This window comes from Etheostoma spectabile, unplaced genomic scaffold (assembly GCF_008692095.1).
Source record: "Etheostoma spectabile isolate EspeVRDwgs_2016 unplaced genomic scaffold, UIUC_Espe_1.0 scaffold00569390, whole genome shotgun sequence".
Taxonomy (NCBI): domain Eukaryota; kingdom Metazoa; phylum Chordata; class Actinopteri; order Perciformes; family Percidae; genus Etheostoma; species Etheostoma spectabile.
In genome coordinates, this window is record NW_022605103.1 from 118,740 (window position 1) to 133,700 (window position 14,961).

The 14,961-nt window shown below is 42.2% G+C and overlaps 1 protein-coding gene and 1 long non-coding RNA gene across 2 annotated transcripts in view; both read right to left on the reverse strand.

Annotated features, from left to right (window-relative positions):
- The window catches only part of LOC116684901 (potassium channel subfamily K member 10), a 146,638-nt gene that overhangs the window by 80,126 nt on the left and 51,551 nt on the right, over positions 1-14,961 (reverse strand). The gene's annotated exons all lie outside the window — the stretch shown is intronic.
- LOC116684906 (uncharacterized) lies at positions 10,454-13,462 on the reverse strand. The gene is made up of 2 exons (XR_004330865.1): positions 13,362-13,462; positions 10,454-10,494 (listed from the first exon to the last, which is right to left on the reverse strand). It is a non-coding gene; the product is annotated as an uncharacterized LOC116684906 (long non-coding RNA).

A 14,961-nucleotide genomic window follows, 5' to 3' on the forward strand; every position in this document is an offset into this window, starting at 1 on the left:
AGGACCTGTTTTATTTTGACTATTTTATTTAAACCCCTACAATTCCAGGATGTTAATTTAACCCTAATATTCTGAGATATCAAGTATGCTGTGGAAATTTAAACCACATTGCCCCATAACAGAACGTTGCATCCGACCAATTCAAAATGAAACTGTTTACACACAAAAAAAAGGACATAAATGACCTGAAATAAAAATCAAAACACATCAATGAACAAAACACAGTCCTGAACATGTGTTTATCCTTTTAACGCCACCCTGATGTCACTGATGGACAAATCCCTTCGTTATCCCCCCTCCCCACTCACTGACCCTCCGTGTAAGGTGCTACAGATCCACACAACTGTGAGGAGCTGCCTGTCTCTCTAACTTCTCTGTGCACCTGCTAACTCGCTTTATCTGCAGCAGCCTTCTATGTCAACTACTTTGAACCTCTATTTTGTGGGCAGCGGTAGTTGCCTGTAGTGCTTTGATGTCGTCTTCTGCTCCAGAAATACGTGTCTCCGCCTGCAAAATTCGCCCTGCGCATTCTTTGATTCCCTCCTTTACACTATTTACAGCAAGCAGTACAGTTTCGAATTTATTAGAAAATTCTGCATTCATGTCTTTGATGGCCTTGAGAATATCCTACAAGCCAACGCCACAACCAAATTTCATTGCCTCAGGTCCATCTACCCCACGAGTATTAGCTTGTATAGCACTTGTAGCAATCAAGATGTGTTCCTCTTACGCTAAAGTGTCAATTGCAGAGTCTGCTTTTTTGGGGGGATTTTTCTTAGGCAGCATTCCGAGTAAAGGAAGTAAAATAAATATTACGATACAACACAGCCGTTACAAACTGACGAGCACATCATTACGGTAAGCGTACCTGACTCATTTCCGTTTCCTGTGCCTGTGTGTTGGTTGCGTGTTGGTAGCTCTGCTGCTCACTAAATACCAGTTCAGTTTGTTAGATTTGCTATTACAGCGGCTAACTGTCCGCTAAACACTTATTCTTATAGCAGTTCTGCCTAAGTACTCACATATCTTCTCATTTTTTTAGTGACTTTTGTTAAATAACAGCTGTTTTAACGCTTGGTAGCTAACGCTACCGTACTTTAGCTTAGCTGCTAGCGACTTTAGCCTAGCAGTTAGTTATGTCGGCCCCCTCTCCGACTTTCTCCTGCTCGATGTGTGAGATGTTTAGTTACTCCTCTGCATCCTTTAACGGCAATGGCGTGTGCAACAAGTGTAGTTTATTTTTGGACGTGGAAGCGAGGCTTAGTGAGTTAGAAGTTCGGATCGGCACCATGACAGATCAGTCGTTAGTTACTGTAGCTAACCCCCCCTCGGTTGTCGGCGCGGGCCGGCCTGAGCCTGAGTTAGCTTCTGGTAGCCGTCCCTCGCGAACTCCTGAGCAGCCAGGACATAGTGCCTGGGTGACGGTAAGAGGACGAGGAAGAGACAGTCGTAAGCTTTCCAAGGCGTCGGACCGCCACCAGCCTGTTAGCGTTTCTAACAGATTTTCCCCACTCAGCAACACACCCGCTGAGAAACCAACTCTGATTATCGGCAGCTCCATTCTGAGAAACGTGAAGTTAGTAAAGCCGGCAGCCATAGTTAAGTGCATCCCGGGGGCTAGAGCGGGCGACGTTGAGTCTTATCTGAAACTGCTGGCTAAGGATAAACGTAAATACAGCAAGATTGTTATTCACGTTGGCGTTAATGACTCCCGGTTACGGCAATCGGAGGTTACGAAGATTAATGTTGAATCGGTGTGTACATACGCGAGGTCAATGTCGGACACCGTAGTTTTCTCTGGACCCCTGCCAAATCTCACCAGTGATGACATGTATAGCCGCATGTCGTCATTTCGCCGCTGGCTATCGAGGTGGTGTCCAGATAATGATGTGGGCTTTGTGGATCACTGTCAGTCTTTCTGGGGAAGACCTGGTCTGATTCGGAGAGACGGCATTCATCCCACTTGGGATGGAGCAGCTCTCATTTCTGGAAATCTTGACAGGTTTATTAGTGGACCTAATCCTTAACAATCCATATTTGGGACCAGGAGGCAGAATCGCAGTCTAACACACTTCTCTGCTCCTTTATTCCAGGTGTTACCTAGTAAAAATCCCATAGTGACGGTGTCTGCCCCCCAACCATTAAAATTAAAATTATTTAAATGTAAAGGTAAACAGAGGAGGAGCTGTGCATGAAAACCTCATAACAATTAAAACCACAAGTGCAATAGTGCAAAAGAATATGAGAATTAAATGTGGACTCTTAAACATCAGATCTCTCTCTTCTAAAGGGGTACTCGTAAATGAATTAATATCAGATTCGAATATTGATCTATTCTGTCTTACTGAAACCTGGCTGGGTGATGGAGAATATGTTAGTCTAAATGAATCCCCCCCCCCCCAGTCATATTAATACTCACATTCCTCGAGGCACAGGCCGAGGAGGTGGAGTTGCAGCCATCTTTGATTCTAGTCTACTAATCAGCTCTAAACCTAAACTAAATTATGACTCATTTAAAAGTCTTGTTCTTAGTCTTTCACACCCAAGTTGGAAATCAATGCTACCAATTCTATTTGTTATAGTGTACCGAGCACCTGGTCCATACTCTGAATTTTTATCCGAATTTGCAGTTTCTGTCAAACTTAGTGCTAAAAACGGACAAAGTTATTATTGTAGGGGATTTTAATATTCACGTGGACGATGAGAATGATAGCCTTAGCACTGCGTTTATCTCTCTATTAGATTCTATTTGCTTCTCTCAAAGTGGTCATAAACCAACTCACCATTTTAACCACACCCTCGATCTTGTTCTGGTATATGGTGTTGAAATTGAACATTTAATAGTGTTCCCACAGAATCCCTTTTTATCTGACCACTGTTTGATAACTTTTGAGTTTATACTGCTGAACTACACGCCATTAGGCAAAACCTTCTATACAAGATGTCTATCTGATAGTGCTGTAGCTAAATTTAAGGAAAAAATTCACCAAGACATGCCTTTAACTGGCACTGACTTATCTCTAAACTCAGGAACCTTAGAAACAGCTGTAAAACCAGATACATGTTTAGACTGCTTTGCTTCACTTGATCTTTATCAATTTAATTCAACTATTTCTTCATCTAAACCACATATGTCAGAGTCAAGGCCCGCGGGCCACATCCGGCCCGCGAGAAGGTTTTTTACGGCCCCTGGGATGATCTTGATTTATTATTAGAACCGGCCCGCAGACCGCAGCAAGCCGGCAGCCCGCAGATCTTTTACACACACCAATACTACATTTCCCACAATGCAACGGTGACGCACCGAGCAGTAGGCTGCTTCATTTCAATATTTATTGGCACAGCAGTCGTCAGCATCACAGTAAAATTAACTTTCAGATACCCATCAAAAATGGCAAAACGGAAGGTGGACACTGAGAACCGGGTGTTTCAAACAAGGTGGGAGTCGGAGTATATGTTCACGGAGGTAGCTGGAAAACCTGTGTGTCTTCTGTGTGGAGAAAGTGTGGCGGTACTGAAAGAGTATAATCTGAGACGACATTATGAAACGAAACACGCGGACAAAAACAAGAATATGGACATGGAACAAAGGCTACAAAAGGCAGAGGAATTAAAACGAGGCCTCAAATCTCGACAGGCTCTGTTCAAAAAAGCCAAATCACAAGGCCAGGCTGCTGTCAAGGCCAGTTTTATTTTGGCAGAAGAGATCGCTAAATCAGCCCGGCCATTTACGGAGGGGGATTTCATCAAAAACTGCATGATTAAAGTTTGTGACGAAGTTTGCCCAGAAAAAAGGCAACTCTTTTTAAATGTGAGTCTGAGCAGAAACACCATTGCCGAGAGAGTAGACCAGTTGTCTATCAATCTAAAAGAGCAGCTTGTGAAAAAGGGAAAAGATTTCATTGCATATTCCTTGGCTGTGGATGAGAGCACCGACATTTCTGACATTGCCCAGTTGTCAATTTTCATCCGCGGAGTGGACTCCAGCCTAAGCGTGACAGAGGAGTTTTTGGCTTTACGTCCTATGCATGGCACAACTACGGGGCATGATTTGTATGAAGAGGTGTCAAGATGTGTAAATGAGATGGAGCTGCCTTGGGAAAAACTCGTGGGTTTGACAACCGACGGAGCACCTGCGATGTGTGGACACAGGAGCGGACTGGTGGCGAAGATACGGGAAAAGATGCAAGAGGAAAACGCGACAGGTGAGCTGACAGCTTATCATTGTATCATACACCAGGAAGCGTTGTGCGGTAAAGCCTTGAAAATGGAGCATGTAATGAGCATCATCACGCGCACAGTTAACTTTATCAGAGCCAAAGGTTTGAATCACCGCCAGTTCAAGGCATTTCTGACGGAGTTAGAAACGGAGCATGGTGATTTGCCTTATCACACAGAGGTGCGATGGCTAAGCCAGGGAAGGGTGCTTCAAAGATGTTTCGAGCTTCGTGAGGAGATTTGTCTGTTCTTGGACAGCAAAGGGAAAGACACAACACAACTCCGAGACGAAATGTTTCTGTGTGAAATGGCTTTTCTGTGTGACATTACGAGTCATCTGAATGCAATGAACTTGCAGCTGCAGGGTCGGGATCATGTCATCTCTGATATGTACAGTACAGTGAAGGCATTTAAAACCAAACTGACTCTGTGGGAGACGCAGATGCGGAAAGAAAATTTGAGCCACTTTCCCAGCTGCCAGACCATGAAAGAGAAGCTCTCTACCAGTGCGTTCCCGAGCGCACAGTTGGCTGATAAAATAGGTATGCTTGCCGCTGACTTTCGACGCCGATTTGCTGACTTTGAAGCACAAAAAAGCAGGTTGGAACTGCTCGGTAACCCATTTGCTGTTGACGTGGAAAGCTCACCACCAAACCTCCAAATGGAGTTGATTGACCTCCAATGCAATGATGCACTGAGGGCAAAATATGCGGCAGTGGGTGCTGCGGAGTTCGCCCGTTTCCTCCCCGACACAATGCCCCAGCTGCGCATCCAGGCTGCTCAAACGTTGTCTATGTTTGGCAGCACATACCTGTGTGAGCAACTGTTTTCTTTGATGAACCTGAACAAAACATCACACAGAAGTCGACTTACTGCTGAACACCTCCACTCAATTCTGAGGATTTCCTCAGCTCAGAGCCTTACCCCGAACATTGATGAACTTGTGGAAAAGATGGGACACCACCAAGTATCACCCTCAACCTCAAACAAGTGAACATTACTGTGCAATCACATATTTAGAGTTTTTACTCAGTTCAAGTTTAAAAGTTAAAGTTTAATATTTGTTTTCACTGCATGTTACTTCTCCTTAAACAAAGTGTTGTTTTTGATTAATAGATTTTTGCACTTTATTTTATTGTATTTCAATCCAATTATATTTTAAAAATATTTCAGTTGAGTGGATGATAGAAAATTGCTATTATTGTTTTTTTCTTTGAAGTAAATTTAGCCCACTTTTGCTAAAATAGAAAATATAGGCTACTGATGGTGCCTTGAATACCGGTTTCTTTCATTTAATGTTCATGTTATGGGGATTTTTATATAAAGGAAATTTGTCTTTTGTGTCTGTTGAAAATTAAAGATTACTGACAGAGCCATAAGAAAATATTGCTTTATTTATCTGATCATATTGGAATATATTTGTTAGGTTTTCAGTAGGTTCAATTAGGTTCACTAGACTATATGCGTCATTTAAAAATTTTTCAATGAACATTCAAACAGTCCGGCCCTCGGCTTGTAGCTAAATTTTTTATTTGGCCCTCCGTCCATTTGACTTTGACACCCCTGATCTAAACCATCAACCTGCCTCTTGGATCCCATCCTGACTAGGCTACTTAAAGAAGTTTTACCATTAGTCAACACTTCGCTACTGGATATAACCAATTTGTCTTTATTAAATGTAAATGTGCTGTATTTATATAGCGCTTTTCCAGTCTTGACAACCGCTCAAAGCGCTTTTACATGTACAGGATACATTCACCATTCACACACATTCATACACTGTGGCCGGCGCCGCCATACAAGGTGCCACCTGCTCATCAGATAAACATTCATACACATTCACACTCCGATACGCAGCACCGGGGGCAACTTGGGGTTCAGTGTCTTGCCCAAGGACACTCCAACAATGACTGCAGGGGCGGGGATCGAACCACCAACCTTCCGATTGGCAGGCAACCGCTCTACCACTGATAAAATTGAATTGAATTGAATTGAATTGTTACTAGAGCCTTCGAGGCAGCTCATAACATCCCGGAGGACATAGCCAGACCGGGCCCTCTGTGGATTGATGTTGGCACTAGCAGACAACAAAGGCAGGAGAAGAAGCGAGAAAGCCGGTCGGGCCTGCTAGCCCGGCTATAGAAACTACCATAGAAATCTTCTGCCAAGCCTCCAACTCAACAACGCGAGATCCATCCCACTCTAAATGGATGAGCTGGAACTCAGCATAGCAACGAACAACTACACACAGAACTGCTGCGTGATGATTATCACTGCTGCTCAGCAGCTAGCAGGCTAAGCTAGCTAACGGGAGAATCAGGACAAGAAATCCGGCAACACTAGAGGAGGAGGACTGTGCATTTTTTGCATAATGAATAGAGTACCAACAACAGGGTCCTTTCACAGAATGGCTCACCTGACCTGGAAGCCCTGTTGGTAATATACAGGCCATTTTATTTACCAACAGAGCACACTGTAGTTACTGTTACTGTCGTCTACATAGCCCCCGATACTCACCTTCTAACCATAGTCGACAAACATATGGTACAAACATATTGTAGCAGGGGACTTAAACAAGGTGTCCTTAAAGTCTGTACTTTTCCAGGATGTAGATTGTGCTACGAGAGGGAAGAACACACTAGACCATTTATACTCTAACATCAAGAAAGCATACAGAACTGCGCCTCTCCCTGACCTGTCAGATCACATCCAACTACTCCTGATTCCAGCATACATCCCGGTCAGAAAGTATACATCTTCCTTTCCTTTCCTTTCTTTTGGCAAATTAATCGCCTTTTTGAGGGTCTTAACATACTCAAAAACTCACCAAAATTGGCGGCCACATCAATTCTGGTAAAAATGTACATATTTTAAGGGTTTTGGGAATAGGCGCACAAAAATGGCTCGCTAGCGCTCCCTACAAAATTACAAAAAATTGAGAGACTGCAGTACATTTAACGTAGACTCACAAAATTTGGTACACATATGAAGCATATCAAAACGTACAAAAAGAACTTAATTGACAACAACTTTTTCTACTTCCTGCTTCTGTGGAGAGCAGTAGCGCTTTTCTTACTCTCCCCTCTTATCTTGGCTTGCTCCTATTTTCTGTCTACTTTGTCGTGTGGAAACTTTTTCCTTTCTCTTCCTGCTGTTTTCCTGGAAACATTTGAAATGGATTTGGTCAACTGGTTACTCAGCGCTATTGACAAGATTTTCTCACTCAGGCATGCTTCACCGGGTAGCCGACCTGCCCCAGTGGTACATTTGCTGCAGGCTACACTCGCGATTTGTGGGAGAATTGGCAAGCCAGCTGCTTGAATGTGTTATCTATGGAAGATATTGAGGACGTAAGGACAATTGGAATTCTGTTGGGGGGTTCCTGGTTATCGGACTTGGACTCAGAAATCGGAAAATTGGTAAGACAGCTGCCAGCAAATTTACCCAAAAGCTGTCTGGGGAACTTAAAGAGTGCTTAAATTAAGTGAACGAGAAGTTGAAGGTTTTTCATCAGAGGGCTGATCAGACCTGTGAACTTACTTGTAACATCTCAGACCGATCTGTGGAAGCGCAGAGGAGGATTGATACCATCGGGGCTCAGTCGTACTGTTGAAATCACTTCATGAACTGGACGCACGTATGACGCTGAGGATGAGAGAAATTGACGGACATTGATTTGGAAAAATGCCACCGAATCAACCTAATTTGGATTAAATTTGTCTTATTATGTCTTATTGCCCCCCCCCCCACACACACACACACACGGCATGGCCATGGCGGGGCAGACATTTTTTGCCTTCGAAACAGGAAGTGGGTGTAACTTGAGTGTACATCGCCCAGTTGGCTCAAAACTTTTTAGGATTTGTAAGTGTCTAATCTGACGACATATAAAGGCCGATATTTACTCAAAGTCATACCGCCCCCTAGTGACAACAGAAAGTAGGCCTAAAAGTCAAGGTGTTATACTTTATTGAACTCCTCCTAGAGATTTAATAATAATAATAATAAATTAAGTTTTCACAAACTCAAAGCCGATTTATAGGGCACAAAGATAGTAAAAACAATGGACAACTAAATAAAACTGTAAAACTGAAAATGTAACTATTTAAAGCTGAACATCTCTGAACTTTTATTTGCTTATAATAACCATCTACAAGCACCCAGAGCCACATACCTCCCCAACTATCTTCAGACACTCAAGGCTAATCTTCGTCCCTCCAGGTACTTGAAGTTTCACTTCCCAGTTTCTCACACTAGGTAGAGTTTTTAATGAGCTTTTAGATAGTGTAGCTGCTTGGGACAAGGTAACCATGAAGAAAGGAGGGGGGATTTCAATGTATAAAGGAACTGCGGAGTTCGCTCTTCAGTCAATCTTCTGTACCCATTTGCAGCATCTTGCAAGTAAACGTTTTTAAAACAAATCCAGTGAGTCTTTGTTGTCTATTGGTAACAATTTTTCTAACAAAAAAAACAAAACAAAACAAAACAAGATTCTGGCACGAATGAGAATGGACAGTGCGTGGTGCTATGGATAGGCAGAGGTGAAGAGATGGGTCTCAAGGTGGGACTGGAAGATGGTGAGGGACTCTGCCCAAAACTACGGAGTTTGGACATTTTTAGGCCAAATTGGACTTTTAGTCATGGCTGGCAACAGGAAATCAGCCTTATATGACAAACATAGGGATGAGCGAGTACAGCATTATCTGTATCTGTATCTGTTTACCACATGAATTATCTGTATCCGGATCCGTACTCGGATTGGGCGGGGCCTAAACCGGAAGTGGTCATATTTAACCCAGAAGTGGGTCGGGTTCTCTTGAAATGTGCGGGGCTTTAACCGGTTTGTTATTTAAGCATGCAATTGATATGAGTTGATCAAAAATTGTTATATTTATTGCTGATTTGAAAACAATTTACATGACAGCATCAAGCTTCAGATCAATGGTGTTGTCATGGTAACAAACAAACTATATACAGAACGTTTTGCAACAATGAAGACAACACATGCGGTTGCAATTATGAAGTAAAATGTAATGAACAAGAGTTTTCATACTCAATATAACTTTCTTTTTTAAACTTTTTTTATGATCAGTGTGATTTTTTTTTTTGGTTCTTTTTGATTTTTTTTATTTCCACACCAGGTATATGTGTGTGTGTGTGTGTGTGTGTGTGTGTGTGTGTGTGTAAGAGAGAGACACAGAGAGAGAGGGGGCGGGGGGGGGGGGGGGGGGGCAGCTGACAGTAAAAAAAAAAAAAAATCTCCGATGGCAGAGACGCAACGGGAGTTGCATTTAAACCAAGCAGCACGTCTGAACCCCATGTTCACCAGAAATCTACTGGTTACAATGCAAGGACTACAAACCGAAGTTAAAAACAAACCTGAAGCTGAAGAAACCCTAAACATTAACGGAACAGATCCGCAGACCCATTGACAGCCTGCCTGACGGAGCGGGAGCGAGCGAGCGAGAGAGAGAGGCCGAGGGAGCGCATTTCTCCTTGTTCTGTGTGTGTGTGATTGATCCGAGCGGGTTTGCAGGCGGGGGGGCGCTGTGATTATCACAGAACGCTGTGCGGCCAGTTAAGGAGTTTTATTCAATCCGAGCACGGATATTGACTCATATTACTCGTATAATACTTGTACTCGGCAAAAGTGCTTTATCCGTACCGGATACTCGTTTCAGCCAGATACTCGGATCACCCCTAGACAAACATCATCATTATTTACATGAAACTTAAAATGTGTGGTCTACATGTGATACTGAGCCGCCCCTATACATCAACCACGCCCACTTACTCAGGTCACGCCCCTTTCATAACATTTGAACGGTTTAAGGTAGAGTCTTATGTGAGGTATTATTTTTCAGTTTTTTTAATTCAATTTCATTTAAAATTGAATTCATCATTCATCATACCATTATCATTTATCATCGAATTCAGCAGAGAATTTCTTTTTGATTGGTGATTGTTTCCCACGACCCCTATGCTTTGGCCACACACCCTTTCACAGCTAATGAACTGTATGACATTGAACTCAGTAGAGTTTCCTTTTCATCGGTGTCAATTTGCAGTGTCTTGAATTCGCAAATGCACAGTCCCAAGCCACTAACCTTGACGTGCGAGGGCCAGTCCAACATTGCTTGCAGCTTTAATTCAATTAGTATTTTGCATGTCGTTGAATTTTTTTTTTTTTACTTGAATACTTACATTTGAAAGAAAATCAATAAGAATTGTTTTCATACAACATTGTGCACATTATTATCATCAGTGATTATGTGACTCAAACTTTTTTTTTTTTTTCAAACTTTGTTTATTTGGTTTTTAACAAGAATTGCATAGCCATACATTTACAATGAGATACATATAAAACAAACCATGCAATTCCCTTGAGTTATAAAAACAAAACAAAAAACAACAAAACGACCTCCAATCCCTCCCATGTAATAAGGAAAAGTCCTAAGAAAAAGGACACACATACACAAAAAAAAAAGTTTTGAAATAAATAAAAATTAAGATGCATTCTGCTACACCTAAAAAAAAAAAAAGTGCAGTTTGTGCCCAGGAAAGCAAATATGGAACCATAAGAAAAGGAAGATCCGAGAAAAAGGACACAGGATGAGCAGACAAATACATACACGAAGGACTAGACTGGGACAGAATGGAAATTAACTTGACCAACCAATCGTAGTAATGGCTGCCAGATTTCTGCAAATTTGTCAGAGGAACCCCGTAGTGACATCCTAATTTTTTCAAGTTTAAGAAAATAAACAATATCCCTCAACCAAAGTATGAAAGAAGGAGGTGTTGGTGATTTCCATTTAAGAAGAATTATCCTCCTTGCAATAATGGTCATAAAGGACAAGGAATTTTCTTGGGAAGAGGACAAAGGAGATGGCCCCGAAAACACCCCAAACAAGACACTCTGGGGGTTCGGATCAATTTTTCTGCCAACCACATGTGATATAACGACAAATACCTCTGTCCAAAAACTCTTCAGCTGGGGGCACAGCCAAAACATGTGTATAAGGTTTGCAGGAGACTGTTGGCACCTATCACAGACTGGGGAAACCGTGCTATAAAATTTAGACAGACGAGCTTTGGTATAATAAACGCGGTGAACAAGCTTGCATTGAATAAGACAGTGTCTAGCACATATAGAAGACTTATGCACCCGTATTAAGATACGTGACCAAAGCTCGTCAGGGATAGCCTCTCCTATATCCTCCTCCCAGAGGGCCTTGATTGAGCCTAAAGACTCAGCGCGGATCGAAGCTATGCGGGTATAAAGAATCAAAATAGATCCTTTCAGCCTAGGAATGGGCAAAAGCAAGGAGTCAAGGTCAGAGTCCTCAGGCAGTCTAGGAAAAGTGGGAAAATTACTATGAACAAAGCTATGCACCTGTAAAAATCTGAAAAAATCTCGAGATGGAAGAGTAAATTTGGCAGAGAGTTGTTGAAAGGTAGCAAAGACACCATCAATAAATAAATCCCTAAAGGTCCGAATGCCAAGGTTTGACCAAATCACAAAAGTTTTGTCTGTGAGAGAGGGAGAAAAAACATGATTGTTTGCGATAGGAGCATATGGAGAGAGGAGTTGTAGACCAAAATAACGCCGAAATTGAGTCCAAATCTTAAGAGAGGTTTTAACTACGCTATTCTTTGTGTAAGCAACAGTCGAAGATTTAATTGGTGAATACAATAAAGCTGTGAGAGACACAGGTTTTGCTGAATTCGTCTCCATTACAAGCCACTCAGGAGAGGATGGGCCACACCGAAGCCAGGCTGTCAAAACCCCAATATTGGAAGCCCAATAGTAGTACCTGAAGTTCGGTAAGGCCATCCCCCCAAGCGGCTTAGGTCTCTGTAAATATTGTCTAGACAATCTAGGGACCCTCCCCTCCCAGAGAAAATCTGAAACAAGAGAATCTACCCGACCAAAAAAGGAATTGGTTAAAAAAATCGGGACACTTTGAAAAAGATACAAAAAACGGGGGAGAACATTCATTTTGACACAGTTAATTTGAGCTACCAGAGACAACTTAAGCAAGGACCAGCGCTCAAAGTCTTCTTTAACTTTCAACAGCAAGGGAGAAAAGTTAGCATTAAATAAGTCCTCATACCTATGCGTAACTCGAACTCCAAGATATGTGAAACTGTCATTGGCTACTCTGAAAGGAAAGCCATGCAGCGGAAGAGCCCTAGCCGCTGAGTTAATAGGAAACAATTCACTTTTACCCAGATTCAGCTTATACCCAGATAACCGGCCAAAGTCTGAAAGCAGGTGCAAAGCAGCAGGAATAGAGTTGTGCAGATCTGAAACGTATAAAAGTAAGTCATCAGCGTAAAGAGAGACCTTGACTTCCAAACTATAACGTCGTATGCCCACAATAGTTGGACTCGAACGAAGCATGGAGGCAAGCGGCTCAATAGCCAGGGCAAATAAAAGGGGACTCAATGGGCATCCCTGTCTTGTAGAGCGATGGAGGAGGAAATACTCCGACCGAGTGTTATTAGTCCTAACCGAGACCTGTGGGTTAGAATAGAGTAACTTAATCCAAGTCAAAAAAGCTACACCAAAACCAAACTTTTTGATAATATAAAAGAGGTAAGACCACTCAACTCGGTCAAAAGCCTTTTCAGCATCGAGAGAGATCAAGGCTTCGGGATTGTTATGGGATGAGTCATTGTAAATAACATTAAAAAGCCTCCTAATATTAGAAAAAGAATGTCTATTTTGAACAAACCCGGTCTGGTCTGAGTGAACTACTGTAGGCAGAACACACTCGAGACGCATAGCTAAAACTTTTGATAACAGTTTAAAGTCGGCATTTAAAAGGCTTATCGGACGATAGGATGAACAACAAAGAGGGTCTTTGGCTTTTTTCAAAAGAAAGGAGATGGTGGCCTGATTAAGAGTCTCGGGCAGGACCCCAATAGCAAAAGCATCATTATACATTTCTAATAAGAGTGGTGCAAGTTTATCCCAAAACGCTTTATAGAACTCAGAGGGGTACCCATCAGGGCCTGGGCATTTTCCTCCCTGAAGAGATCGCATAGCCGCATTAAGTTCTGACAAAGTAATAGGTCTACCCAGGTTAACCGCTGTTTCCTGATCAACAGTAGGCACTTCCAATTTGGCATGTGACTCAAACTTTTAAAAACGCATTTTTAAAGGATATTGTCTAATTATCGTTATTGTCAAAATTGCCAAGAATATCGAGATCTTATTTTTTTGTCCACCCCTACTCCAGAGTGGACAGTAGGATTGCTCATTGAGTGAATATTATGAGAACAGGAAATAATACTAGTGAAGAGTATGTCGACCTGCTCTATATGAAAAATACCGAGATAATTAATGGTGCCAGATGACTGATAAAATACTAAAAATTGTTTATTTTTGTATTTATTTTACACATATTTGGCATATAACAAGAGATAAAATAACCTTTATCACAGGGACTCAGCGTTAACACTGGGAATGCATTTTTTCACTTCATGAGGCCTTTAACTGGGCCTAATTAGCATGACCAACAGCTCCAGCTCCCTGAAGGTAACCGTCCAATATGATGAGTTGTGAGAAATATGGTTGTGAGAGTGGTCTGGGGTTGTCCTATGATCTTCCCACTAGGGATGAGCGAGTACAGCATTATCTGTATCTGTATCTGTATCTGTTTACCACATGAATTATCTGTATCCGGATCCGTACTCGGGCTGGGCGGGGCCTAAACCGGAAGTGGACAGATTTAACCCGGAAGTGGGTCGGGTTCTCTTGAAATGTGCGGGGCTTTAACCGGTATGTTATTTAAGCATGCAATTGATATGAGTTGATCAAAAATATATTTATTTGTATTGCTGATTTGAAAACTATTTACATGACAGCATCAAGCTTCAGATCAATGGTGTTGTCATGGTAACAAACAAACTATATACAGAACGTTTTGCAACAATGAATACAACACATGGGTTGCAATTATGAAGTAAAATGTAATGAACAAGAGTTTTCATACTCAATATAACTTTCTTTTTTAACTTTTTATTTTTGTATGATCAGTGTGATTTTTTTTGTTTTTGGTTCTTTTTTATTTTTTTATTTCCACACCAGGTATATATGTGTGTGTGTGTGTGTGTGTGTGTGTGTGTGTGTGTGTGTGAGTAAGAAAGAGACACAGAGAGAGAGGGGGCGGGGGGCAGCTGACAGTAAAAAAAAAAAAAATCTCTGATGGCAGAGACGCAACGGGAGTTGCATTTAAACCAAGCAGCACGTCTGTAACCCCACGAGCCCAGAAATCTACTGGTTACTATGTAAGTACTACAAACCGATGTTAAAAACAAACCTAAAGCTGAAGAAACCCTAAACGTTAACGGAACAGATCCGCAGACCCAACTGCCTGCCTGACGGAGCGGGAGCGCGAGAGCGAGCGAGAGAGAGAAAGAGAGAGAGAGAGGGAGAGAGGGAGCGCATTTCTCCATGTTCTGTGTGTGTGTGATTGATCCGAGCGGGTTTGTAGGCGGGGGGGTGCGCTGTGATTATCACAGAACGCTGCGCGACCAGTTGAGGAGTTTTATTCAATCCGAGCACGGATAATAACTCATATTACTCGGATAATACTTGTACTCGGCAAAAGTGCTTTATCCGTACCGGATACTCGTTTCAGCCGGATACTCGGATCACCCCTACTTCCCACACATCTTTATAATCCTGTAGAGTGGACATTTGTTTATCTCATTCAGGGAACCAACCCATGC